Source organism: Pristiophorus japonicus, unplaced genomic scaffold, assembly GCF_044704955.1.
Source record: "Pristiophorus japonicus isolate sPriJap1 unplaced genomic scaffold, sPriJap1.hap1 HAP1_SCAFFOLD_429, whole genome shotgun sequence".
Taxonomy (NCBI): Eukaryota; Metazoa; Chordata; class Chondrichthyes; family Pristiophoridae; genus Pristiophorus; species Pristiophorus japonicus.
In genome coordinates, this window is record NW_027254190.1 from 182,042 (window position 1) to 207,855 (window position 25,814).

The window sequence follows — 25,814 nt, forward strand, 5'->3', positions numbered from 1 at the left end:
TGCCATGCAAGCCGCCAGGCAGCACGACCAAGTAGGGCAGCTTGCAAGGTCTTTAAATTCATAATGCACAGCTTGCAAAAAATCTGCGAGCCTGATAAGAAGTCAAAGCTACACTCTTGTGATTGTTAGTCACACGCGTTTTCCAGGCTGTAAAGAGTAGCTGGCGGTTCACAGTCTCACAGCGCTGCAGCATGGGCTGGTACTGAAGACGCACAGGCCACTCCATGAGGCCAGATGCGTCAACATGCGCTGGGAAAACAATCATCACACAGAAGCATCTTTGCAGCTTTCCTTTGATAGCTCAGTTGGTAGAGCAGAGGACTGTAGTAGCAATATGCAGCAAGATTATCCTTAGGTTGCTGGTTCAATTCCGGCTCGAAGGAGCTGGTGTTCTTTTGGATTAAGCAGCAATTCACTCAAACCAGCTCTCTTCACTTTATGATGCATCATGTTGCCCTGAAGACGCAGGACACCACTTTTCTCGTCTCAAACCTTAATGCACTCTGCATCCACCTTCACACAGCTGTTATGCTTGAGCATTTGTGTCTGCTCACCAGCAGAGAGTGCCATTGAGCAGCAACACTTCAAAGCACTCAGCACTCCCTTTCAGGCAAAACAAGTTGGCTATCAGTCAGACAGCGCTCTCGCCTGCTCCCTCACACACAGGGCGGCCGCTACTTGCCGGTCACCTCGCTTCCCTTCCGTGGTCTCGTGCTCTTCTCGGCTTCTTTCTTCGTTACTGTGGCTTCCCGTCCTGCTGTTGCTCGCTCGATGCTGCTCCGCAATGTCGATTGGATACAATGCATTGAAGGAGTGGGCCAATCCTCAAATAGGTTTTCTCTGATGGTCGTGGAGCAGCTTGGAGACGAGTGCGAAAAGGCGACTGAGAAGCAAACGAGGCTCAACTGCAAGAAGCTACTGGGGAATTAGCTCAAATGGTAGAGCGCTTGCTTCGCATGTGAGAGGTAGCGGGATCGATGCCCGCATTCTCCACTCTGCTTTTGGCTCAGGGCAATTCTCCAGAAAGAAACGTGATCTCACGTGTCACTCACTGAGTTCACGGCAGATGGGCCAAAGCCCAGCAAACCATTTTCTGCCATGTCAGAAGCAAGACTTCTTGATTTTTGCAAAGATGGATATATGAGGTGAGAGAAGCCAAAAGAATTTGTACAGTACATTCAAAAGCAGTTCAGTATGTTTAGCTGCGGTCAGCAATCCCATACATTACATTTGGGTGCTGACGGCAGTTCCGTTCTATACATTTCCTTGCTTTTCAGATCAAGTACAATACGGGATACCTTGTAGTACATTCAACAAAATTACATTACATGTGTCACTATACAGTACACGGAATGGGTGACGGTACGTTTACATTTTTTTCTTTTCAACGTGCATTACGAAACAGACCTTACATTGTACATGGCACTACATCGGTGTTTGCAGATCATGGTGCTCCATGTACACGAAAAAGAAGTTGCAAGTACAGCCCGAGGGGAGTTGTGTACTGATTCCTGCCCCCGGGTTTACCGTGGCAGAAGGCCTTTAAACTGTGGCCCTTCCCCACCGTGCCTTTGCGGCGACTGTACCAATTTTAAGTGCGTCCCTCAGCACGTAATCCTGGATCTTGGATTGCGTCAGTCTGCAACACGCAGACGTGGGCAGCAACACTTCAAAGCACTCAGCACTCCCTTTCAGGCAAAACAAGTTGGCTATCAGTCAGACAGCGCTCTCGCCTGCTCCCTCACACACAGGGCGGCCGCTACTTGCCGGTCACCTCGCTTCCCTTTCGCGGTCTCGTGCTCTTCTCGGCTTCTTTCTTCGTTACTGTGGCTTCGCGTCCTGCTGTTGCTCGCTCGCTGCTGCTCCGCAATGTCGATTGGATACAAGGAGTGGGCTAGTCCTCAAATAGGTTTTCTCTGATGGTCGTGGAGCAGCTTGGAGACGAGTGCGAAAAGGCGACTGAGAAGCAAACGAGGGCACCCTGCAAAAAGCTGCTGGGGAATTAGCTCAAATGGTAGAGCGCTCGCTTAGCATGTGAGAGGTAGCGGGATCGATGCCCGCATTGCATTCTCCACTCTGCTTTTGGCTCAGGGCAATTCTCCAGAAAGAAACGTGGTCTCACGTGTCACTGAGTTCACGCCAGATGGGTCAAAGCACAGCAAACTTTTTTCTGCCATGTCATAAGCAAGACTTCTTGATTTTTGCAAAGGTGGATATATGAAGTGAAAGAAGCTAAAAGAACGACTTTTTAGCACTGATTCCTTTTCTGAGCATTTAACTCAGGACCTTCGATTGAGCAGACTGATACGCTGCCTGCTGCACGAAGAAGGCACTTGCCATGCAAGCCGCCAGGCAGCACGACCAAGTAGGGCAGCTTGCAAGGTCTTTAAATTCATAATGCACAGCTTGCAAAAAATGTGCGAGCCTGATAAGAAGTCAAAGCTACACTCTTGTGATTGTTAGTCACACGCGTTTTCCAGGCTGTAAAGAGTAGCTGGCGGTTCACAGTCTCACAGCGCTGCAGCATGGGCTGGTACTGAAGACGCACAGGCCACTCCATGAGGCCAGATGCGTCAACATGCGCTGGGAAAACAATCATCACACAGAAGCATCTTTGCAGCTTTCCTTTGATAGCTCAGTTGGTAGAGCAGAGGACTGTAGTAGCAATATGCAGCATTATTATCCTTAGGTTGCTGGTTCAATTCCGGCTCGAAGGAGCTGGTGTTCTTTTGGATTAAGCAGCAATTCACTCAAACCAGCTCTCTTCACTTTATGATGCATCATGTTGCCCTGAAGACGCAGGACACCACTTTTCTCGTCTCAAACCTTAATGCACTCTGCATCCACCTTCACACAGCTGTTATGCTTGAGCATTTGTGTCTGCTCACCAGCAGAGAGTGCCATTGAGCAGCAACACTTCAAAGCACTCAGCACTCCCTTTCAGGCAAAACAAGTTGGCTATCAGTCAGACAGCGCTCTCGCCTGCTCCCTCACACACAGGGCGGCCGCTACTTGCCGGTCACCTCGCTTCCCTTTCGCGGTCTCGTGCTCTTCTCGGCTTCTTTCTTCGTTACTGTGGCTTCGCGTCCTGCTGTTGCTCGCTCGCTGCTGCTCCGCAATGTCGATTGGATACAAGGAGTGGGCTAGTCCTCAAATAGGTTTTCTCTGATGGTCGTGGAGCAGCTTGGAGACGAGTGCGAAAAGGCGACTGAGAAGCAAACGAGGGCAACCTGCAAGAAGCTGCTGGGGAATTAGCTCAAATGGTAGAGCGCTCGCTTAGCATGTGAGAGGTAGCGGGATCGATGCCCGCATTCTCCACTCTGCTTTTGGCTCAGGGCAATTCTCCAGAAAGAAACGTGGTCTCACGTGTCACTGAGTTCACGCCAGATGGGTCAAAGCACAGCAAACTTTTTTCTGCCATGTCATAAGCAAGACTTCTTGATTTTTGCAAAGGTGGATATATGAAGTGAAAGAAGCTAAAAGAACGACTTTTTAGCACTGATTCCTTTTCTGAGCATTTAACTCAGGACCTTCGATTGAGCAGACTGATACGCTGCCTGCTGCACGAAGAAGGCACTTGCCATGCAAGCCGCCAGGCAGCACGACCAAGTAGGGCAGCTTGCAAGGTCTTTAAATTCATAATGCACAGCTTGCAAAAAATGTGCGAGCCTGATAAGAAGTCAAAGCTACACTCTTGTGATTGTTAGTCACACGCGTTTTCCAGGCTGTAAAGAGTAGCTGGCGGTTCACAGTCTCACAGCGCTGCAGCATGGGCTGGTACTGAAGACGCACAGGCCACTCCATGAGGCCAGATGCGTCAACATGCGCTGGGAAAACAATCATCACACAGAAGCATCTTTGCAGCTTTCCTTTGATAGCTCAGTTGGGAGAGCAGAGGACTGTAGTAGCAATATGCAGCAAGATTATCCTTAGGTTGCTGGTTCAATTCTGGCTCGAAGGAGCTGGTGTTCTTTTGGATTAAGCAGCAATTCACTCAAACCAGCTCTCTTCACTTTATGATGCATCATGTTGCCCTGAAGACGCAGGACACCACTTTTCTCGTCTCAAACCTTAATGCACTCTGCATCCACCTTCACACAGCTGTTATGCTTGAGCATTTGTGTCTGCTCACCAGCAGAGAGTGCCATTGAGCAGCAACACTTCAAAGCACTCAGCACTCCCTTTCAGGCAAAACAAGTTGGCTATCAGTCAGACAGCGCTCTCGCCTGCTCCCTCACACACAGGGCGGCCGCTACTTGCCGGTCACCTCGCTTCCCTTCCGTGGTCTCGTGCTCTTCTCGGCTTCTTTCTTCGTTACTGTGGCTTCCCGTCCTGTTGTTGCTCGCTCGATGCTGCTCCGCAATGTCGATTGGATACAATGCATTGAAGGAGTGGGCCAATCCTCAAATAGGTTTTCTCTGATGGTCGTGGAGCAGCTTGGAGACGAGTGCGAAAAGGCGACTGAGAAGCAAACGAGGCTCAACTGCAAGAAGCTACTGGGGAATTAGCTCAAATGGTAGAGCGCTTGCTTCGCATGTGAGAGGTAGCGGGATCGATGCCCGCATTCTCCACTCTGCTTTTGGCTCAGGGCAATTCTCCAGAAAGAAACGTGATCTCACGTGTCACTCACTGAGTTCACGGCAGATGGGCCAAAGCCCAGCAAACCATTTTCTGCCATGTCAGAAGCAAGACTTCTTGATTTTTGCAAAGATGGATATATGAGGTGAGAGAAGCCAAAAGAATTTGTACAGTACATTCAAAAGCAGTTCAGTATGTTTAGCTGCGGTCAGCAATCCCATACATTACATTTGGGTGCTGACGGCAGTTCCGTTCTATACATTTCCTTGCTTTTCAGATCAAGTACAATACGGGATACCTTGTAGTACATTCAACAAAATTACATTACATGTGTCACTATACAGTACACGGAATGGGTGACGGTACGTTTACATTTTTTTCTTTTCAACGTGCATTACGAAACAGACCTTACATTGTACATGGCACTACATAGGTGTTTGCAGATCATGGTGCTCCATGTACACGAAAAAGAAGTTGCAAGTACAGCCCGAGGGGAGTTGTGTACTGATTCCTGCCCCCGGGTTTACCGTGGCAGAAGGTCTTTAAACTGTGGCCCTTCCCCACCGTGCCTTTGCGGCGACAGTACCAGTTTTAAGTGCGTCCCTCAGCACGTAATCCTGGATCTTGGATTGCGCCAGTCTGCAACACGCAGACGTGGGCAGCAACACTTCAAAGCACTCAGCACTCCCTTTCAGGCAAAACAAGTTGGCTATCAGTCAGACAGCGCTCTCGCCTGCTCCCTCACACACAGGGCGGCCGCTACTTGCCGGTCACCTCGCTTCCCTTTCGCGGTCTCGTGCTCTTCTCGGCTTCTTTCTTCGTTACTGTGGCTTCGCGTCCTGCTGTTGCTCGCTCGCTGCTGCTCCGCAATGTCGATTGGATACAAGGAGTGGGCTAGTCCTCAAATAGGTTTTCTCTGATGGTCGTGGAGCAGCTTGGAGACGAGTGCGAAAAGGCGACTGAGAAGCAAACGAGGGCAACGTGCAAGAAGCTGCTGGGGAATTAGCTCAAATGGTAGAGCGCTCGCTTAGCATGTGAGAGGTAGCGGGATCGATGCCCGCATTCTCCACTCTGCTTTTGGCTCAGGGCAATTCTCCAGAAAGAAACGTGGTCTCACGTGTCACTGAGTTCACGCCAGATGGGTCAAAGCACAGCAAACTTTTTTCTGCCATGTCATAAGCAAGACTTCTTGATTTTTGCAAAGGTGGATATATGAAGTGAAAGAAGCTAAAAGAACGACTTTTTAGCATTGATTCCTTTTCTGAGCATTTAACTCAGGACCTTCGATTGAGCAGACTGATACATACGCTGCCTGCTGCACGAAGAAGGCACTTGCCATGCAAGCCGCCAGGCAGCACGACCAAGTAGGGCAGCTTGCAAGGTCTTTAAATTCATAATGCACAGCTTGCAAAAAATGTGCGAGCCTGATAAGAAGTCAAAGCTACACTCTTGTGATTGTTAGTCACACGCGTTTTCCAGGCTGTAAAGAGTAGCTGGCGGTTCACAGTCTCACAGCGCTGCAGCATGGGCTGGTACTGAAGACGCACAGGCCACTCCATGAGGCCAGATGCGTCAACATGCGCTGGGAAAACAATCATCACACAGAAGCATCTTTGCAGCTTTCCTTTGATAGCTCAGTTGGTAGAGCAGAGGACTGTAGTAGCAATATGCAGCAAGATTATCCTTAGGTTGCTGGTTCAATTCCGGCTCGAAGGAGCTGGTGTTCTTTTGGATTAAGCAGCAATTCACTCAAACCAGCTCTCTTCACTTTATGATGCATCATGTTGCCCTGAAGACGCAGGACACCACTTTTCTCGTCTCAAACCTTAATGCACTCTGCATCCACCTTCACACAGCTGTTATGCTTGAGCATTTGTGTCTGCTCACCAGCAGAGAGTGCCATTGAGCAGCAACACTTCAAAGCACTCAGCACTCCCTTTCAGGCAAAACAAGTTGGCTATCAGTCAGACAGCGCTCTCGCCTGCTCCCTCACACACAGGGCGGCCGCTACTTGCCGGTCACCTCGCTTCCCTTCCGTGGTCTCGTGCTCTTCTCGGCTTCTTTCTTCGTTACTGTGGCTTCCCGTCCTGCTGTTGCTCGCTCGATGCTGCTCCGCAATGTCGATTGGATACAATGCATTGAAGGAGTGGGCCAATCCTCAAATAGGTTTTCTCTGATGGTCGTGGAGCAGCTTGGAGACGAGTGCGAAAAGGCGACTGAGAAGCAAACGAGGCTCAACTGCAAGAAGCTACTGGGGAATTAGCTCAAATGGTAGAGCGCTTGCTTCGCATGTGAGAGGTAGCGGGATCGATGCCCGCATTCTCCACTCTGCTTTTGGCTCAGGGCAATTCTCCAGAAAGAAACGTGATCTCACGTGTCACTCACTGAGTTCACGGCAGATGGGCCAAAGCCCAGCAAACCATTTTCTGCCATGTCAGAAGCAAGACTTCTTGATTTTTGCAAAGATGGATATATGAGGTGAGAGAAGCCAAAAGAATTTGTACAGTACATTCAAAAGCAGTTCAGTATGTTTAGCTGCGGTCAGCAATCCCATACATTACATTTGGGTGCTGACGGCAGTTCCGTTCTATACATTTCCTTGCTTTTCAGATCAAGTACAATACGGGATACCTTGTAGTACATTCAACAAAATTACATTACATGTGTCACTATACAGTACACGGAATGGGTGACGGTACGTTTACATTTTTTTCTTTTCAACGTGCATTACGAAACAGACCTTACATTGTACATGGCACTACATAGGTGTTTGCAGATCATGGTGCTCCATGTACACGAAAAAGAAGTTGCAAGTACAGCCCGAGGGGAGTTGTGTACTGATTCCTGCCCCCGGGTTTACCGTGGCAGAAGGCCTTTAAACTGTGGCCCTTCCCCACCGTGCCTTTGCGGCGACTGTACCAATTTTAAGTGCGTCCCTCAGCACGTAATCCTGGATCTTGGATTGCGTCAGTCTGCAACACGCAGACGTGGGCAGCAACACTTCAAAGCACTCAGCACTCCCTTTCAGGCAAAACAAGTTGGCTATCAGTCAGACAGCGCTCTCGCCTGCTCCCTCACACACAGGGCGGCCGCTACTTGCCGGTCACCTCGCTTCCCTTTCGCGGTCTCGTGCTCTTCTCGGCTTCTTTCTTCATTACTGTGGCTTCGCGTCCTGCTGTTGCTCGCTCGCTGCTGCTCCGCAATGTCGATTGGATACAAGGAGTGGGCTAGTCCTCAAATAGGTTTTCTCTGATGGTCGTGGAGCAGCTTGGAGACGAGTGCGAAAAGACGACTGAGAAGCAAACGAGGGCAACCTGCAAGAAGCTGCTGGGGAATTAGTTCAAATGGTAGAGCGCTCGCTTAGCATGTGAGAGGTAGCGGGATCGATGCCCGCATTCTCCACTCTGCTTTTGGCTCAGGGCAATTCTCCAGAAAGAAACGTGGTCTGACGTGTCACTGAGTTCACGCCAGATGGGTCAAAGCACAGCAAACTTTTTTCTGCCATGTCATAAGCAAGACTTCTTGATTTTTGCAAAGGTGGATATATGAAGTGAAAGAAGCTAAAAGAACGACTTTTTAGCACTGATTCCTTTTCTGAGCATTTAACTCAGGACCTTCGATTGAGCAGACTGATACATACGCTGCCTGCTGCACGAAGAAGGCATTTGCCATGCAAGCCGCCAGGCAGCACGACCAAGTAGGGCAGCTTGCAAGGTCTTTAAATTCATAATGCACAGCTTGCAAAAAATGTGCGAGCCTGATAAGAAGTCAAAGCTACACTCTTGTGATTGTTAGTCACACGCGTTTTCCAGGCTGTAAAGAGTAGCTGGCGGTTCACAGTCTCACAGCGCTGCAGCATGGGCTGGTACTGAAGACGCACAGGCCACTCCATGAGGCCAGATGCGTCAACATGCGCTGGGAAAACAATCATCACACAGAAGCATCTTTGCAGCTTTCCTTTGATAGCTCAGTTGGTAGAGCAGAGGACTGTAGTAGCAATATGCAGCAAGATTATCCTTAGGTTGCTGGTTCAATTCCGGCTCGAAGGAGCTGGTGTTCTTTTGGATTAAGCAGCAATTCACTCAAACCAGCTCTCTTCACTTTATGATGCATCATGTTGCCCTGAAGACGCAGGACACCACTTTTCTCGTCTCAAACCTTAATGCACTCTGCATCCACCTTCACACAGCTGTTATGCTTGAGCATTTGTGTCTGCTCACCAGCAGAGAGTGCCATTGAGCAGCAACACTTCAAAGCACTCAGCACTCCCTTTCAGGCAAAACAAGTTGGCTATCAGTCAGACAGCGCTCTTGCCTGCTCCCTCACACACAGGGCGGCCGCTACTTGCCGGTCACCTCGCTTCCCTTCCGTGGTCTCGTGCTCTTCTCGGCTTCTTTCTTCGTTACTGTGGCTTCCCGTCCTGCTGTTGCTCGCTCGATGCTGCTCCGTAATGTCGATTGGATACAATGCATTGAAGGAGTGGGCCAATCCTCAAATAGGTTTTCTCTGATGGTCGTGGAGCAGCTTGGAGACGAGTGCGAAAAGGCGACTGAGAAGCAAACGAGGCTCAACTGCAAGAAGCTACTGGGGAATTAGCTCAAATGGTAGAGCGCTTGCTTCGCATGTGAGAGGTAGCGGGATCGATGCCCGCATTCTCCACTCTGCTTTTGGCTCAGGGCAATTCTCCAGAAAGAAACGTGATCTCACGTGTCACTCACTGAGTTCACGGCAGATGGGCCAAAGCCCAGCAAACCATTTTCTGCCATGTCAGAAGCAAGACTTCTTGATTTTTGCAAAGATGGATATATGAGGTGAGAGAAGCCAAAAGAATTTGTACAGTACATTCAAAAGCAGTTCAGTATGTTTAGCTGCGGTCAGCAATCCCATACATTACATTTGGGTGCTGACGGCAGTTCCGTTCTATACATTTCCTTGCTTTTCAGATCAAGTACAATACGGGATACCTTGTAGTACATTCAACAAAATTACATTACATGTGTCACTATACAGTACACGGAATGGGTGACGGTACGTTTACATTTTTTTCTTTTCAACGTGCATTACGAAACAGACCTTACATTGTACATGGCACTACATAGGTGTTTGCAGATCATGGTGCTCCATGTACACGAAAAAGAAGTTGCAAGTACAGCCCGAGGGGAGTTGTGTACTGATTCCTGCCCCCGGGTTTACCGTGGCAGAAGGCCTTTAAACTGTGGCCCTTCCCCACCGTGCCTTTGCGGCGACTGTACCAATTTTAAGTGCGTCCCTCAGCACGTAATCCTGGATCTTGGATTGCGTCAGTCTGCAACACGCAGACGTGGGCAGCAACACTTCAAAGCACTCAGCACTCCCTTTCAGGCAAAACAAGTTGGCTATCAGTCAGACAGCGCTGTCGCCTGCTCCCTCACACACAGGGCGGCCGCTACTTGCCGGTCACCTCGCTTCCCTTTCGCGGTCTCGTGCTCTTCTCGGCTTCTTTCTTCGTTACTGTGGCTTCGCGTCCTGCTGTTGCTCGCTCGCTGCTGCTCCGCAATGTCGATTGGATACAAGGAGTGGGCTAGTCCTCAAATAGGTTTTCTCTGATGGTCGTGGAGCAGCTTGGAGACGAGTGCGAAAAGGCGACTGAGAAGCAAACGAGGGCAACCTGCAAGAAGCTGCTGGGGAATTAGCTCAAATGGTAGAGCGCTCGCTTAGCATGTGAGAGGTAGCGGGATCGATGCCCGCATTCTCCACTCTGCTTTTGGCTCAGGGCAATTCTCCAGAAAGAAACGTGGTCTCACGTGTCACTGAGTTCACGCCAGATGGGTCAAAGCACAGCAAACTTTTTTCTGCCATGTCATAAGCAAGACTTCTTGATTTTTGCAAAGGTGGATATATGAAGTGAAAGAAGCTAAAAGAACGACTTTTTAGCACTGATTCCTTTTCTGAGCATTGAACTCAGGACCTTCGATTGAGCAGACTGATACATACGCTGCCTGCTGCACGAAGAAGGCATTTGCCATGCAAGCCGCCAGGCAGCACGACCAAGTAGGGCAGCTTGCAAGGTCTTTAAATTCATAATGCACAGCTTGCAAAAAATCTGCGAGCCTGACAAGAAGTCAAAGCTACACTCTTGTGATTGTTAGTCACACGCGTTTTCCAGGCTGTAAAGAGTAGCTGGCGGGTCACAGTCTCACAGCGCTGCAGCATGGGCTGGTACTGAAGACGCACAGGCCACTCCATGAGGCCAGATGCGTCAACATGCGCTGGGAAAACAATCATCACACAGAACCTCCTTTGCAGCTTTCCTTTGATAGCTCAGTTGGTAGAGCAGAGGACTGTAGTAGCAATATGCAGCAAGATTATCCTTAGGTTGCTGGTTCAATTCCGGCTCGAAGAAGCTGGTGTTCTTTTGGATTAAGCAGCAATTCACTCAAACCAGCTCTCTTCACTTTATGATGCATCATGTTGCCCTGAAGACGCAGGACACCACTTTTCTCGTCTCAAACCTTAATGCACTCTGCATCCACCTTCACACAGCTGTTATGCTTGAGCATTTGTGTCTGCTCACCAGCAGAGAGTGCCATTGAGCAGCAACACTTCAAAGCACTCAGCACTCCCTTTCAGGCAAAACAAGTTGGCTATCAGTCAGACAGCGCTCTCGCCTGCTCCCTCACACACAGGGCGGCCGCTACTTGCCGGTCACCTCGCTTCCCTTCCGTGGTCTCGTGCTCTTCTCGGCTTCTTTCTTCGTTACTGTGGCTTCCCGTCCTGTTGTTGCTCGCTCGATGCTGCTCCGCAATGTCGATTGGATACAATGCATTGAAGGAGTGGGCCAATCCTCAAATAGGTTTTCTCTGATGGTCGTGGAGCAGCTTGGAGACGAGTGCGAAAAGGCGACTGAGAAGCAAACGAGGCTCAACTGCAAGAAGCTACTGGGGAATTAGCTCAAATGGTAGAGCGCTTGCTTCGCATGTGAGAGGTAGCGAGATCGATGCCCGCATTCTCCACTCTGCTTTTGGCTCAGGGCAATTCTCCAGAAAGAAACGTGATCTCACGTGTCACTCACTGAGTTCACGGCAGATGGGCCAAAGCCCAGCAAACCATTTTCTGCCATGTCAGAAGCAAGACTTCTTGATTTTTGCAAAGATGGATATATGAGGTGAGAGAAGCCAAAAGAATTTGTACAGTACATTCAAAAGCAGTTCAGTATGTTTAGCTGCGGTCAGCAATCCCATACATTACATTTGGGTGCTGACGGCAGTTCCGTTCTATACATTTCCTTGCTTTTCAGATCAAGTACAATACGGGATACCTTGTAGTACATTCAACAAAATTACATTACATGTGTCACTATACAGTACACGGAATGGGTGACGGTACGTTTACATTTTTTTCTTTTCAACGTGCATTACGAAACAGACCTTACATTGTACATGGCACTACATAGGTGTTTGCAGATCATGGTGCTCCATGTACACGAAAAAGAAGTTGCAAGTACAGCCCGAGGGGAGTTGTGTACTGATTCCTGCCCCCGGGTTTACCGTGGCAGAAGGCCTTTAAACTGTGGCCCTTCCCCACCGTGCCTTTGCGGCGACTGTACCAATTTTAAGTGCGTCCCTCAGCACGTAATCCTGGATCTTGGATTGCGTCAGTCTGCAACACGCAGACGTGGGCAGCAACACTTCAAAGCACTCAGCACTCCCTTTCAGGCAAAACAAGTTGGCTATCAGTCAGACAGCGCTCTCGCCTGCTCCCTCACACACAGGGCGGCCGCTACTTGCCGGTCACCTCGCTTCCCTTTCGCGGTCTCGTGCTCTTCTCGGCTTCTTTCTTCGTTACTGTGGCTTCGCGTCCTGCTGTTGCTCGCTCGCTGCTGCTCCGCAATGTCGATTGGATACAAGGAGTGGGCTAGTCCTCAAATAGGTTTTCTCTGATGGTCGTGGAGCAGCTTGGAGACGAGTGCGAAAAGGCGACTGAGAAGCAAACGAGGGCAACCTGCAAGAAGCTGCTGGGGAATTAGCTCAAATGGTAGAGCGCTCGCTTAGCATGTGAGAGGTAGCGGGATCGATGCCCGCATTCTCCACTCTGCTTTTGGCTCAGGGCAATTCTCCAGAAAGAAACGTGGTCTGACGTGTCACTGAGTTCACGCCAGATGGGTCAAAGCACAGCAAACTTTTTTCTGCCATGTCATAAGCAAGACTTCTTGATTTTTGCAAAGGTGGATATATGAAGTGAAAGAAGCTAAAAGAACGACTTTTTAGCACTGATTCCTTTTCTGAGCATTTAACTCAGGACCTTCGATTGAGCAGACTGATACATACGCTGCCTGCTGCACGAAGAAGGCATTTGCCATGCAAGCCGCCAGGCAGCACGACCAAGTAGGGCAGCTTGCAAGGTCTTTAAATTCATAATGCACAGCTTGCAAAAAATCTGCGAGCCTGACAAGAAGTCAAAGCTACACTCTTGTGATTGTTAGTCACACGCGTTTTCCAGGCTGTAAAGAGTAGCTGGCGGGTCACAGTCTCACAGCGCTGCAGCATGGGCTGGTACTGAAGACGCACAGGCCACTCCATGAGGCCAGATGCGTCAACATGCGCTGGGAAAACAATCATCACACAGAAGCATCTTTGCAGCTTTCCTTTGATAGCTCAGTTGGTAGAGCAGAGGACTGTAGTAGCAATATGCAGCAAGATCATCCTTAGGTTGCTGGTTCAATTCCGGCTCGAAGAAGCTGGTGTTCTTTTGGATTAAGCAGCAATTCACTCAAACCAGCTCTCTTCACTTTATGATGCATCATGTTGCCCTGAAGACGCAGGACACCACTTTTCTCGTCTCAAACCTTAATGCACTCTGCATCCACCTTCACACAGCTGTTATGCTTGAGCATTTGTGTCTGCTCACCAGCAGAGAGTGCCATTGAGCAGCAACACTTCAAAGCACTCAGCACTCCCTTTCAGGCAAAACAAGTTGGCTATCAGTCAGACAGCGCTCTCGCCTGCTCCCTCACACACAGGGCGGCCGCTACTTGCCGGTCACCTCGCTTCCCTTTCGCGGTCTCGTGCTCTTCTCGGCTTCTTTCTTCGTTACTGTGGCTTCGCGTCCTGCTGTTGCTCGCTCGCTGCTGCTCCGCAATGTCGATTGGATACAAGGAGTGGGCTAGTCCTCAAATAGGTTTTCTCTGATGGTCGTGGAGCAGCTTGGAGACGAGTGCGAAAAGGCGACTGAGAAGCAAACGAGGGCAACCTGCAAGAAGCTGCTGGGGAATTAGCTCAAATGGTAGAGCGCTCGCTTAGCATGTGAGAGGTAGCGGGATCGATGCCCGCATTCTCCACTCTGCTTTTGGCTCAGGGCAATTCTCCAGAAAGAAACGTGGTCTCACGTGTCACTGAGTTCACGCCAGATGGGTCAAAGCCCAGCAAACCATTTTCTGCCATGTCATAAGCAAGACTTCTTGATTTTTGCAAAGGTGGATATATGAAGTGAAAGAAGCTAAAAGAACGACTTTTTAGCACTGATTCCTTTTCTGAGCATTTAACTCAGGACCTTCGATTGTGCAGACTGATACATACGCTGCCTGCTGCACGAAGAAGGCACTTGCCATGCAAGCCGCCAGGCAGCACGACCAAGTAGGGCAGCTTGCAAGGTCTTTAAATTCATAATGCACAGCTTGCAAAAAATCTGCGAGCCTGATAAGAAGTCAAAGCTACACTCTTGTGATTGTTAGTCACACGCGTTTTCCAGGCTGTAAAGAGTAGCTGGCGGTTCACAGTCTCACAGCGCTGCAGCATGGGCTGGTACTGAAGACGCACAGGCCACTCCATGAGGCCAGATGCGTCAACATGCGCTGGGAAAACAATCATCACACAGAAGCATCTTTGCAGCTTTCCTTTGATAGCTCAGTTGGTAGAGCAGAGGACTGTAGTAGCAATATGCAGCAAGATTATCCTTAGGTTGCTGGTTCAATTCCGGCTCGAAGGAGCTGGTGTTCTTTTGGATTAAGCAGCAATTCACTCAAACCAGCTCTCTTCACTTTATGATGCATCATGTTGCCCTGAAGACGCAGGACACCACTTTTCTCGTCTCAAACCTGAATGCACTCTGCATCCACCTTCACACAGCTGTTATGCTTGAGCATTTGTGTCTGCTCACCAGCAGAGAGTGCCATTGAGCAGCAACACTTCAAAGCACTCAGCACTCCCTTTCAGGCAAAACAAGTTGGCTATCAGTCAGACAGCGCTCTCGCCTGCTCCCTCACACACAGGGCGGCCGCTACTTGCCGGTCACCTCGCTTCCCTTCCGTGGTCTCGTGCTCTTCTCGGCTTCTTTCTTCGTTACTGTGGCTTCCCGTCCTGCTGTTGCTCGCTCGATGCTGCTCCGCAATGTCGATTGGATACAATGCATTGAAGGAGTGGGCCAATCCTCAAATAGGTTTTCTCTGATGGTCGTGGAGCAGCTTGGAGACGAGTGCGAAAAGGCGACTGAGAAGCAAACGAGGGCACCCTGCAAAAAGCTGCTGGGGAATTAGCTCAAATGGTAGAGCGCTCGCTTAGCATGTGAGAGGTAGCGGGATCGATGCCCGCATTGCATTCTCCACTCTGCTTTTGGCTCAGGGCAATTCTCCAGAAAGAAACGTGGTCTCACGTGTCACTGAGTTCACGCCAGATGGGTCAAAGCACAGCAAACTTTTTTCTGCCATGTCATAAGCAAGACTTCTTGATTTTTGCAAAGGTGGATATATGAAGTGAAAGAAGCTAAAAGAACGACTTTTTAGCACTGATTCCTTTTCTGAGCATTTAACTCAGGACCTTCGATTGAGCAGACTGATACGCTGCCTGCTGCACGAAGAAGGCACTTGCCATGCAAGCCGCCAGGCAGCACGACCAAGTAGGGCAGCTTGCAAGGTCTTTAAATTCATAATGCACAGCTTGCAAAAAATGTGCGAGCCTGATAAGAAGTCAAAGCTACACTCTTGTGATTGTTAGTCACACGCGTTTTCCAGGCTGTAAAGAGTAGCTGGCGGTTCACAGTCTCACAGCGCTGCAGCATGGGCTGGTACTGAAGACGCACAGGCCACTCCATGAGGCCAGATGCGTCAACATGCGCTGGGAAAACAATCATCACACAGAAGCATCTTTGCAGCTTTCCTTTGATAGCTCAGTTGGTAGAGCAGAGGACTGTAGTAGCAATATGCAGCATTATTATCCTTAGGTTGCTGGTTCAATTCCGGCTCGAAGGAGCTGGTGTTCTTTTGGATTAAGCAGCAATTCACTCAAACCAGCTCTCTTCACTTTATGATGCATCATGTTGCCCTGAAGACGCAGGACACCACTTTTCTCGTCTCAAACCTTAATGCACTCTGCATCCACCTTCACACAGCTGTTATGCTTGAGCATTTGTGTCTGCTCACCAGCAGAGAGTGCCATTGAGCAGCAACACTTCAAAGCACTCAGCACTCCCTTTCAGGCAAAACAAGTTGGCTATCAGTCAGACAGCGCTCTCGCCTGCTCCCTCACACACAGGGCGGCCGCTACTTGCCGGTCACCTCGCTTCCCTTTCGCGGTCTCGTGCTCTTCTCGGCTTCTTTCTTCGTTACTGTGGCTTCGCGTCCTGCTGTTGCTCGCTCGCTGCTGCTCCGCAATGTCGATTGGATACAAGGAGTGGGCTAGTCCTCAAATAGGTTTTCTCTGATGGTCGTGGAGCAGCTTGGAGACGAGTGCGAAAAGGCGACTGAGAAGCAAACGAGGGCAACCTGCAAGAAGCTGCTGGGGAATTAGCTCAAATGGTAGAGCGCTCGCTTAGCATGTGAGAGGTAGCGGGATCGATGCCCGCATTCTCCACTCTGCTTTTGGCTCAGGGCAATTCTCCAGAAAGAAACGTGGTCTCACGTGTCACTGAGTTCACGCCAGATGGGTCAAAGCACAGCAAACTTTTTTCTGCCATGTCATAAGCAAGACTTCTTGATTTTTGCAAAGGTGGATATATGAAGTGAAAGAAGCTAAAAGAACGACTTTTTAGCACTGATTCCTTTTCTGAGCATTTAACTCAGGACCTTCGATTGAGCAGACTGATACGCTGCCTGCTGCACGAAGAAGGCACTTGCCATGCAAGCCGCCAGGCAGCACGACCAAGTAGGGCAGCTTGCAAGGTCTTTAAATTCATAATGCACAGCTTGCAAAAAATGTGCGAGCCTGATAAGAAGTCAAAGCTACACTCTTGTGATTGTTAGTCACACGCGTTTTCCAGGCTGTAAAGAGTAGCTGGCGGTTCACAGTCTCACAGCGCTGCAGCATGGGCTGGTACTGAAGACGCACAGGCCACTCCATGAGGCCAGATGCGTCAACATGCGCTGGGAAAACAATCATCACACAGAAGCATCTTTGCAGCTTTCCTTTGATAGCTCAGTTGGGAGAGCAGAGGACTGTAGTAGCAATATGCAGCAAGATTATCCTTAGGTTGCTGGTTCAATTCTGGCTCGAAGGAGCTGGTGTTCTTTTGTATTAAGCAGCAATTCACTCAAACCAGCTCTCTTCACTTTATGATGCATCATGTTGCCCTGAAGACGCAGGACACCACTTTTCTCGTCTCAAACCTTAATGCACTCTGCATCCACCTTCACACAGCTGTTATGCTTGAGCATTTGTGTCTGCTCACCAGCAGAGAGTGCCATTGAGCAGCAACACTTCAAAGCACTCAGCACTCCCTTTCAGGCAAAACAAGTTGGCTATCAGTCAGACAGCGCTCTCGCCTGCTCCCTCACACACAGGGCGGCCGCTACTTGCCGGTCACCTCGCTTCCCTTCCGTGGTCTCGTGCTCTTCTCGGCTTCTTTCTTCGTTACTGTGGCTTCCCGTCCTGTTGTTGCTCGCTCGATGCTGCTCCGCAATGTCGATTGGATACAATGCATTGAAGGAGTGGGCCAATCCTCAAATAGGTTTTCTCTGATGGTCGTGGAGCAGCTTGGAGACGAGTGCGAAAAGGCGACTGAGAAGCAAACGAGGCTCAACTGCAAGAAGCTACTGGGGAATTAGCTCAAATGGTAGAGCGCTTGCTTCGCATGTGAGAGGTAGCGGGATCGATGCCCGCATTCTCCACTCTGCTTTTGGCTCAGGGCAATTCTCCAGAAAGAAACGTGATCTCACGTGTCACTCACTGAGTTCACGGCAGATGGGCCAAAGCCCAGCAAACCATTTTCTGCCATGTCAGAAGCAAGACTTCTTGATTTTTGCAAAGATGGATATATGAGGTGAGAGAAGCCAAAAGAATTTGTACAGTACATTCAAAAGCAGTTCAGTATGTTTAGCTGCGGTCAGCAATCCCATACATTACATTTGGGTGCTGACGGCAGTTCCGTTCTATACATTTCCTTGCTTTTCAGATCAAGTACAATACGGGATACCTTGTAGTACATTCAACAAAATTACATTACATGTGTCACTATACAGTACACGGAATGGGTGACGGTACGTTTACATTTTTTTCTTTTCAACGTGCATTACGAAACAGACCTTACATTGTACATGGCACTACATAGGTGTTTGCAGATCATGGTGCTCCATGTACACGAAAAAGAAGTTGCAAGTACAGCCCGAGGGGAGTTGTGTACTGATTCCTGCCCCCGGGTTTACCGTGGCAGAAGGTCTTTAAACTGTGGCCCTTCCCCACCGTGCCTTTGCGGCGACAGTACCAGTTTTAAGTGCGTCCCTCAGCACGTAATCCTGGATCTTGGATTGCGCCAGTCTGCAACACGCAGACGTGGGCAGCAACACTTCAAAGCACTCAGCACTCCCTTTCAGGCAAAACAAGTTGGCTATCAGTCAGACAGCGCTCTCGCCTGCTCCCTCACACACAGGGCGGCCGCTACTTGCCGGTCACCTCGCTTCCCTTTCGCGGTCTCGTGCTCTTCTCGGCTTCTTTCTTCGTTACTGTGGCTTCGCGTCCTGCTGTTGCTCGCTCGCTGCTGCTCCGCAATGTCGATTGGATACAAGGAGTGGGCTAGTCCTCAAATAGGTTTTCTCTGATGGTCGTGGAGCAGCTTGGAGACGAGTGCGAAAAGGCGACTGAGAAGCAAACGAGGGCAACGTGCAAGAAGCTGCTGGGGAATTAGCTCAAATGGTAGAGCGCTCGCTTAGCATGTGAGAGGTAGCGGGATCGATGCCCGCATTCTCCACTCTGCTTTTGGCTCAGGGCAATTCTCCAGAAAGAAACGTGGTCTCACGTGTCACTGAGTTCACGCCAGATGGGTCAAAGCACAGCAAACTTTTTTCTGCCATGTCATAAGCAAGACTTCTTGATTTTTGCAAAGGTGGATATATGAAGTGAAAGAAGCTAAAAGAACGACTTTTTAGCATTGATTCCTTTTCTGAGCATTTAACTCAGGACCTTCGATTGAGCAGACTGATACATACGCTGCCTGCTGCACGAAGAAGGCACTTGCCATGCAAGCCGCCAGGCAGCACGACCAAGTAGGGCAGCTTGCAAGGTCTTTAAATTCATAATGCACAGCTTGCAAAAAATGTGCGAGCCTGATAAGAAGTCAAAGCTACACTCTTGTGATTGTTAGTCACACGCGTTTTCCAGGCTGTAAAGAGTAGCTGGCGGTTCACAGTCTCACAGCGCTGCAGCATGGGCTGGTACTGAAGACGCACAGGCCACTCCATGAGGCCAGATGCGTCAACATGCGCTGGGAAAACAATCATCACACAGAAGCATCTTTGCAGCTTTCCTTTGATAGCTCAGTTGGTAGAGCAGAGGACTGTAGTAGCAATATGCAGCAAGATTATCCTTAGGTTGCTGGTTCAATTCCGGCTCGAAGGAGCTGGTGTTCTTTTGGATTAAGCAGCAATTCACTCAAACCAGCTCTCTTCACTTTATGATGCATCATGTTGCCCTGAAGACGCAGGACACCACTTTTCTCGTCTCAAACCTTAATGCACTCTGCATCCACCTTCACACAGCTGTTATGCTTGAGCATTTGTGTCTGCTCACCAGCAGAGAGTGCCATTGAGCAGCAACACTTCAAAGCACTCAGCACTCCCTTTCAGGCAAAACAAGTTGGCTATCAGTCAGACAGCGCTCTCGCCTGCTCCCTCACACACAGGGCGGCCGCTACTTGCCGGTCACCTCGCTTCCCTTCCGTGGTCTCGTGCTCTTCTCGGCTTCTTTCTTCGTTACTGTGGCTTCCCGTCCTGCTGTTGCTCGCTCGATGCTGCTCCGCAATGTCGATTGGATACAATGCATTGAAGGAGTGGGCCAATCCTCAAATAGGTTTTCTCTGATGGTCGTGGAGCAGCTTGGAGACGAGTGCGAAAAGGCGACTGAGAAGCAAACGAGGCTCAACTGCAAGAAGCTACTGGGGAATTAGCTCAAATGGTAGAGCGCTTGCTTCGCATGTGAGAGGTAGCGGGATCGATGCCCGCATTCTCCACTCTGCTTTTGGCTCAGGGCAATTCTCCAGAAAGAAACGTGATCTCACGTGTCACTCACTGAGTTCACGGCAGATGGGCCAAAGCCCAGCAAACCATTTTCTGCCATGTCAGAAGCAAGACTTCTTGATTTTTGCAAAGATGGATATATGAGGTGAGAGAAGCCAAAAGAATTTGTACAGTACATTCAAAAGCAGTTCAGTATGTTTAGCTGCGGTCAGCAATCCCATACATTACATTTGGGTGCTGACGGCAGTTCCGTTCTATACATTTCCTTGCTTTTCAGATCAAGTACAATACGGGATACCTTGTAGTACATTCAACAAAATTACATTACATGTGTCACTATACAGTACACGGAATGGGTGACGGTACGTTTACATTTTTTTCTTTTCAACGTGCATTACGAAACAGACCTTACATTGTACATGGCACTACATAGGTGTTTGCAGATCATGGTGCTCCATGTACACGAAAAAGAAGTTGCAAGTACAGCCCGAGGGGAGTTGTGTACTGATTCCTGCCCCCGGGTTTACCGTGGCAGAAGGCCTTTAAACTGTGGCCCTTCCCCACCGTGCCTTTGCGGCGACTGTACCAATTTTAAGTGCGTCCCTCAGCACGTAATCCTGGATCTTGGATTGCGTCAGTCTGCAACACGCAGACGTGGGCAGCAACACTTCAAAGCACTCAGCACTCCCTTTCAGGCAAAACAAGTTGGCTATCAGTCAGACAGCGCTCTCGCCTGCTCCCTCACACACAGGGCGGCCGCTACTTGCCGGTCACCTCGCTTCCCTTTCGCGGTCTCGTGCTCTTCTCGGCTTCTTTCTTCATTACTGTGGCTTCGCGTCCTGCTGTTGCTCGCTCGCTGCTGCTCCGCAATGTCGATTGGATACAAGGAGTGGGCTAGTCCTCAAATAGGTTTTCTCTGATGGTCGTGGAGCAGCTTGGAGACGAGTGCGAAAAGACGACTGAGAAGCAAACGAGGGCAACCTGCAAGAAGCTGCTGGGGAATTAGTTCAAATGGTAGAGCGCTCGCTTAGCATGTGAGAGGTAGCGGGATCGATGCCCGCATTCTCCACTCTGCTTTTGGCTCAGGGCAATTCTCCAGAAAGAAACGTGGTCTGACGTGTCACTGAGTTCACGCCAGATGGGTCAAAGCACAGCAAACTTTTTTCTGCCATGTCATAAGCAAGACTTCTTGATTTTTGCAAAGGTGGATATATGAAGTGAAAGAAGCTAAAAGAACGACTTTTTAGCACTGATTCCTTTTCTGAGCATTTAACTCAGGACCTTCGATTGAGCAGACTGATACATACGCTGCCTGCTGCACGAAGAAGGCATTTGCCATGCAAGCCGCCAGGCAGCACGACCAAGTAGGGCAGCTTGCAAGGTCTTTAAATTCATAATGCACAGCTTGCAAAAAATGTGCGAGCCTGATAAGAAGTCAAAGCTACACTCTTGTGATTGTTAGTCACACGCGTTTTCCAGGCTGTAAAGAGTAGCTGGCGGTTCACAGTCTCACAGCGCTGCAGCATGGGCTGGTACTGAAGACGCACAGGCCACTCCATGAGGCCAGATGCGTCAACATGCGCTGGGAAAACAATCATCACACAGAAGCATCTTTGCAGCTTTCCTTTGATAGCTCAGTTGGTAGAGCAGAGGACTGTAGTAGCAATATGCAGCAAGATTATCCTTAGGTTGCTGGTTCAATTCCGGCTCGAAGGAGCTGGTGTTCTTTTGGATTAAGCAGCAATTCACTCAAACCAGCTCTCTTCACTTTATGATGCATCATGTTGCCCTGAAGACGCAGGACACCACTTTTCTCGTCTCAAACCTTAATGCACTCTGCATCCACCTTCACACAGCTGTTATGCTTGAGCATTTGTGTCTGCTCACCAGCAGAGAGTGCCATTGAGCAGCAACACTTCAAAGCACTCAGCACTCCCTTTCAGGCAAAACAAGTTGGCTATCAGTCAGACAGCGCTCTCGCCTGCTCCCTCACACACAGGGCGGCCGCTACTTGCCGGTCACCTCGCTTCCCTTCCGTGGTCTCGTGCTCTTCTCGGCTTCTTTCTTCGTTACTGTGGCTTCCCGTCCTGCTGTTGCTCGCTCGATGCTGCTCCGTAATGTCGATTGGATACAATGCATTGAAGGAGTGGGCCAATCCTCAAATAGGTTTTCTCTGATGGTCGTGGAGCAGCTTGGAGACGAGTGCGAAAAGGCGACTGAGAAGCAAACGAGGCTCAACTGCAAGAAGCTACTGGGGAATTAGCTCAAATGGTAGAGCGCTTGCTTCGCATGTGAGAGGTAGCGGGATCGATGCCCGCATTCTCCACTCTGCTTTTGGCTCAGGGCAATTCTCCAGAAAGAAACGTGATCTCACGTGTCACTCACTGAGTTCACGGCAGATGGGCCAAAGCCCAGCAAACCATTTTCTGCCATGTCAGAAGCAAGACTTCTTGATTTTTGCAAAGATGGATATATGAGGTGAGAGAAGCCAAAAGAATTTGTACAGTACATTCAAAAGCAGTTCAGTATGTTTAGCTGCGGTCAGCAATCCCATACATTACATTTGGGTGCTGACGGCAGTTCCGTTCTATACATTTCCTTGCTTTTCAGATCAAGTACAATACGGGATACCTTGTAGTACATTCAACAAAATTACATTACATGTGTCACTATACAGTACACGGAATGGGTGACGGTACGTTTACATTTTTTTCTTTTCAACGTGCATTACGAAACAGACCTTACATTGTACATGGCACTACATAGGTGTTTGCAGATCATGGTGCTCCATGTACACGAAAAAGAAGTTGCAAGTACAGCCCGAGGGGAGTTGTGTACTGATTCCTGCCCCCGGGTTTACCGTGGCAGAAGGCCTTTAAACTGTGGCCCTTCCCCACCGTGCCTTTGCGGCGACTGTACCAATTTTAAGTGCGTCCCTCAGCACGTAATCCTGGATCTTGGATTGCGTCAGTCTGCAACACGCAGACGTGGGCAGCAACACTTCAAAGCACTCAGCACTCCCTTTCAGGCAAAACAAGTTGGCTATCAGTCAGACAGCGCTCTCGCCTGCTCCCTCACACACAGGGCGGCCGCTACTTGCCGGTCACCTCGCTTCCCTTTCGCGGTCTCGTGCTCTTCTCGGCTTCTTTCTTCGTTACTGTGGCTTCGCGTCCTGCTGTTTCTCGCTCGCTGCTGCTCCGCAATGTCGATTGGATACAAGGAGTGGGCTAGTCCTCAAATAGGTTTTCTCTGATGGTCGTGGAGCAGCTTGGAGACGAGTGCGAAAAGGCGACTGAGAAGCAAACGAGGGCAACCTGCAAGAAGCTGCTGGGGAATTAGCTCAAATGGTAGAGCGCTCGCTTAGCATGTGAGAGGTAGCGGGATCGATGCCCGCATTCTCCACTCTGCTTTTGGCTCAGGGCAATTCTCCAGAAAGAAACGTGGTCTCACGTGTCACTGAGTTCACGCCAGATGGGTCAAAGCACAGCAAACTTTTTTCTGCCATGTCATAAGCAAGACTTCTTGATTTTTGCAAAGGTGGATATATGAAGTGAAAGAAGCTAAAAGAACGACTTTTTAGCACTGATTCCTTTTCTGAGCATTGAACTCAGGACCTTCGATTGAGCAGACTGATACATACGCTGCCTGCTGCACGAAGAAGGCATTTGCCATGCAAGCCGCCAGGCAGCACGACCAAGTAGGGCAGCTTGCAAGGTCTTTAAATTCATAATGCACAGCTTGCAAAAAATCTGCGAGCCTGACAAGAAGTCAAAGCTACACTCTTGTGATTGTTAGTCACACGCGTTTTCCAGGCTGTAAAGAGTAGCTGGCGGGTCACAGTCTCACAGCGCTGCAGCATGGGCTGGTACTGAAGACGCACAGGCCACTCCATGAGGCCAGATGCGTCAACATGCGCTGGGAAAACAATCATCACACAGAACCTCCTTTGCAGCTTTCCTTTGATAGCTCAGTTGGTAGAGCAGAGGACTGTAGTAGCAATATGCAGCAAGATTATCCTTAGGTTGCTGGTTCAATTCCGGCTCGAAGAAGCTGGTGTTCTTTTGGATTAAGCAGCAATTCACTCAAACCAGCTCTCTTCACTTTATGATGCATCATGTTGCCCTGAAGACGCAGGACACCACTTTTCTCGTCTCAAACCTTAATGCACTCTGCATCCACCTTCACACAGCTGTTATGCTTGAGCATTTGTGTCTGCTCACCAGCAGAGAGTGCCATTGAGCAGCAACACTTCAAAGCACTCAGCACTCCCTTTCAGGCAAAACAAGTTGGCTATCAGTCAGACAGCGCTCTCGCCTGCTCCCTCACACACAGGGCGGCCGCTACTTGCCGGTCACCTCGCTTCCCTTCCGTGGTCTCGTGCTCTTCTCGGCTTCTTTCTTCGTTACTGTGGCTTCCCGTCCTGTTGTTGCTCGCTCGATGCTGCTCCGCAATGTCGATTGGATACAATGCATTGAAGGAGTGGGCCAATCCTCAAATAGGTTTTCTCTGATGGTCGTGGAGCAGCTTGGAGACGAGTGCGAAAAGGCGACTGAGAAGCAAACGAGGCTCAACTGCAAGAAGCTACTGGGGAATTAGCTCAAATGGTAGAGCGCTTGCTTCGCATGTGAGAGGTAGCGGGATCGATGCCCGCATTCTCCACTCTGCTTTTGGCTCAGGGCAATTCTCCAGAAAGAAACGTGATCTCACGTGTCACTCACTGAGTTCACGGCAGATGGGCCAAAGCCCAGCAAACCATTTTCTGCCATGTCAGAAGCAAGACTTCTTGATTTTTGCAAAGATGGATATATGAGGTGAGAGAAGCCAAAAGAATTTGTACAGTACATTCAAAAGCAGTTCAGTATGTTTAGCTGCGGTCAGCAATCCCATACATTACATTTGGGTGCTGACGGCAGTTCCGTTCTATACATTTCCTTGCTTTTCAGATCAAGTACAATACGGGATACCTTGTAGTACATTCAACAAAATTACATTACATGTGTCACTATACAGTACACGGAATGGGTGACGGTACGTTTACATTTTTTTCTTTTCAACGTGCATTACGAAACAGACCTTACATTGTACATGGCACTACATAGGTGTTTGCAGATCATGGTGCTCCATGTACACGAAAAAGAAGTTGCAAGTACAGCCCGAGGGGAGTTGTGTACTGATTCCTGCCCCCGGGTTTACCGTGGCAGAAGGCCTTTAAACTGTGGCCCTTCCCCACCGTGCCTTTGCGGCGACTGTACCAATTTTAAGTGCGTCCCTCAGCACGTAATCCTGGATCTTGGATTGCGTCAGTCTGCAACACGCAGACGTGGGCAGCAACACTTCAAAGCACTCAGCACTCCCTTTCAGGCAAAACAAGTTGGCTATCAGTCAGACAGCGCTCTCGCCTGCTCCCTCACACACAGGGCGGCCGCTACTTGCCGGTCACCTCGCTTCCCTTTCGCGGTCTCGTGCTCTTCTCGGCTTCTTTCTTCGTTACTGTGGCTTCGCGTCCTGCTGTTGCTCGCTCGCTGCTGCTCCGCAATGTCGATTGGATACAAGGAGTGGGCTAGTCCTCAAATAGGTTTTCTCTGATGGTCGTGGAGCAGCTTGGAGACGAGTGCGAAAAGGCGACTGAGAAGCAAACGAGGGCAACCTGCAAGAAGCTGCTGGGGAATTAGCTCAAATGGTAGAGCGCTCGCTTAGCATGTGAGAGGTAGCGGGATCGATGCCCGCATTCTCCACTCTGCTTTTGGCTCAGGGCAATTCTCCAGAAAGAAACGTGATCTCACGTGTCACTCACTGAGTTCACGGCAGATGGGCCAAAGCC

The 25,814-nt window shown here is 49.6% G+C and overlaps 13 non-coding genes across 13 annotated transcripts; all 13 read left to right on the top strand.

Annotated features, from left to right (window-relative positions):
* Positions 1-290: 290 nt before the first annotated feature.
* On the top strand, positions 291-383 carry trnay-gua (transfer RNA tyrosine (anticodon GUA)). The gene is made up of 2 exons: positions 291-327; positions 348-383. It is a non-coding gene; the product is annotated as a tRNA-Tyr (tRNA).
* Positions 384-2,624: 2,241 nt separating this feature from the next.
* On the top strand, positions 2,625-2,717 carry trnay-gua (transfer RNA tyrosine (anticodon GUA)). Its single transcript has 2 exons — positions 2,625-2,661; positions 2,682-2,717. It is a non-coding gene; the product is annotated as a tRNA-Tyr (tRNA).
* A 1,151-nt stretch (positions 2,718-3,868) lies between these two features.
* Positions 3,869-3,961, top strand: trnay-gua (transfer RNA tyrosine (anticodon GUA)). The gene is made up of 2 exons: positions 3,869-3,905; positions 3,926-3,961. It is a non-coding gene; the product is annotated as a tRNA-Tyr (tRNA).
* Positions 3,962-6,201: 2,240 nt separating this feature from the next.
* trnay-gua (transfer RNA tyrosine (anticodon GUA)) lies at positions 6,202-6,294 on the top strand. Its single transcript has 2 exons — positions 6,202-6,238; positions 6,259-6,294. It is a non-coding gene; the product is annotated as a tRNA-Tyr (tRNA).
* Positions 6,295-8,534: 2,240 nt separating this feature from the next.
* Positions 8,535-8,627, top strand: trnay-gua (transfer RNA tyrosine (anticodon GUA)). The gene is made up of 2 exons: positions 8,535-8,571; positions 8,592-8,627. It is a non-coding gene; the product is annotated as a tRNA-Tyr (tRNA).
* Positions 8,628-10,867: 2,240 nt separating this feature from the next.
* On the top strand, positions 10,868-10,960 carry trnay-gua (transfer RNA tyrosine (anticodon GUA)). The gene is made up of 2 exons: positions 10,868-10,904; positions 10,925-10,960. It is a non-coding gene; the product is annotated as a tRNA-Tyr (tRNA).
* Positions 10,961-13,200: 2,240 nt separating this feature from the next.
* trnay-gua (transfer RNA tyrosine (anticodon GUA)) lies at positions 13,201-13,293 on the top strand. The gene is made up of 2 exons: positions 13,201-13,237; positions 13,258-13,293. It is a non-coding gene; the product is annotated as a tRNA-Tyr (tRNA).
* Positions 13,294-14,448: 1,155 nt separating this feature from the next.
* On the top strand, positions 14,449-14,541 carry trnay-gua (transfer RNA tyrosine (anticodon GUA)). Its single transcript has 2 exons — positions 14,449-14,485; positions 14,506-14,541. It is a non-coding gene; the product is annotated as a tRNA-Tyr (tRNA).
* Positions 14,542-15,706: 1,165 nt separating this feature from the next.
* On the top strand, positions 15,707-15,799 carry trnay-gua (transfer RNA tyrosine (anticodon GUA)). The gene is made up of 2 exons: positions 15,707-15,743; positions 15,764-15,799. It is a non-coding gene; the product is annotated as a tRNA-Tyr (tRNA).
* A 1,151-nt stretch (positions 15,800-16,950) lies between these two features.
* On the top strand, positions 16,951-17,043 carry trnay-gua (transfer RNA tyrosine (anticodon GUA)). Its single transcript has 2 exons — positions 16,951-16,987; positions 17,008-17,043. It is a non-coding gene; the product is annotated as a tRNA-Tyr (tRNA).
* A 2,240-nt stretch (positions 17,044-19,283) lies between these two features.
* Positions 19,284-19,376, top strand: trnay-gua (transfer RNA tyrosine (anticodon GUA)). Its single transcript has 2 exons — positions 19,284-19,320; positions 19,341-19,376. It is a non-coding gene; the product is annotated as a tRNA-Tyr (tRNA).
* A 2,240-nt stretch (positions 19,377-21,616) lies between these two features.
* Positions 21,617-21,709, top strand: trnay-gua (transfer RNA tyrosine (anticodon GUA)). Its single transcript has 2 exons — positions 21,617-21,653; positions 21,674-21,709. It is a non-coding gene; the product is annotated as a tRNA-Tyr (tRNA).
* Positions 21,710-23,949: 2,240 nt separating this feature from the next.
* On the top strand, positions 23,950-24,042 carry trnay-gua (transfer RNA tyrosine (anticodon GUA)). The gene is made up of 2 exons: positions 23,950-23,986; positions 24,007-24,042. It is a non-coding gene; the product is annotated as a tRNA-Tyr (tRNA).
* Positions 24,043-25,814: the final 1,772 nt, after the last annotated feature.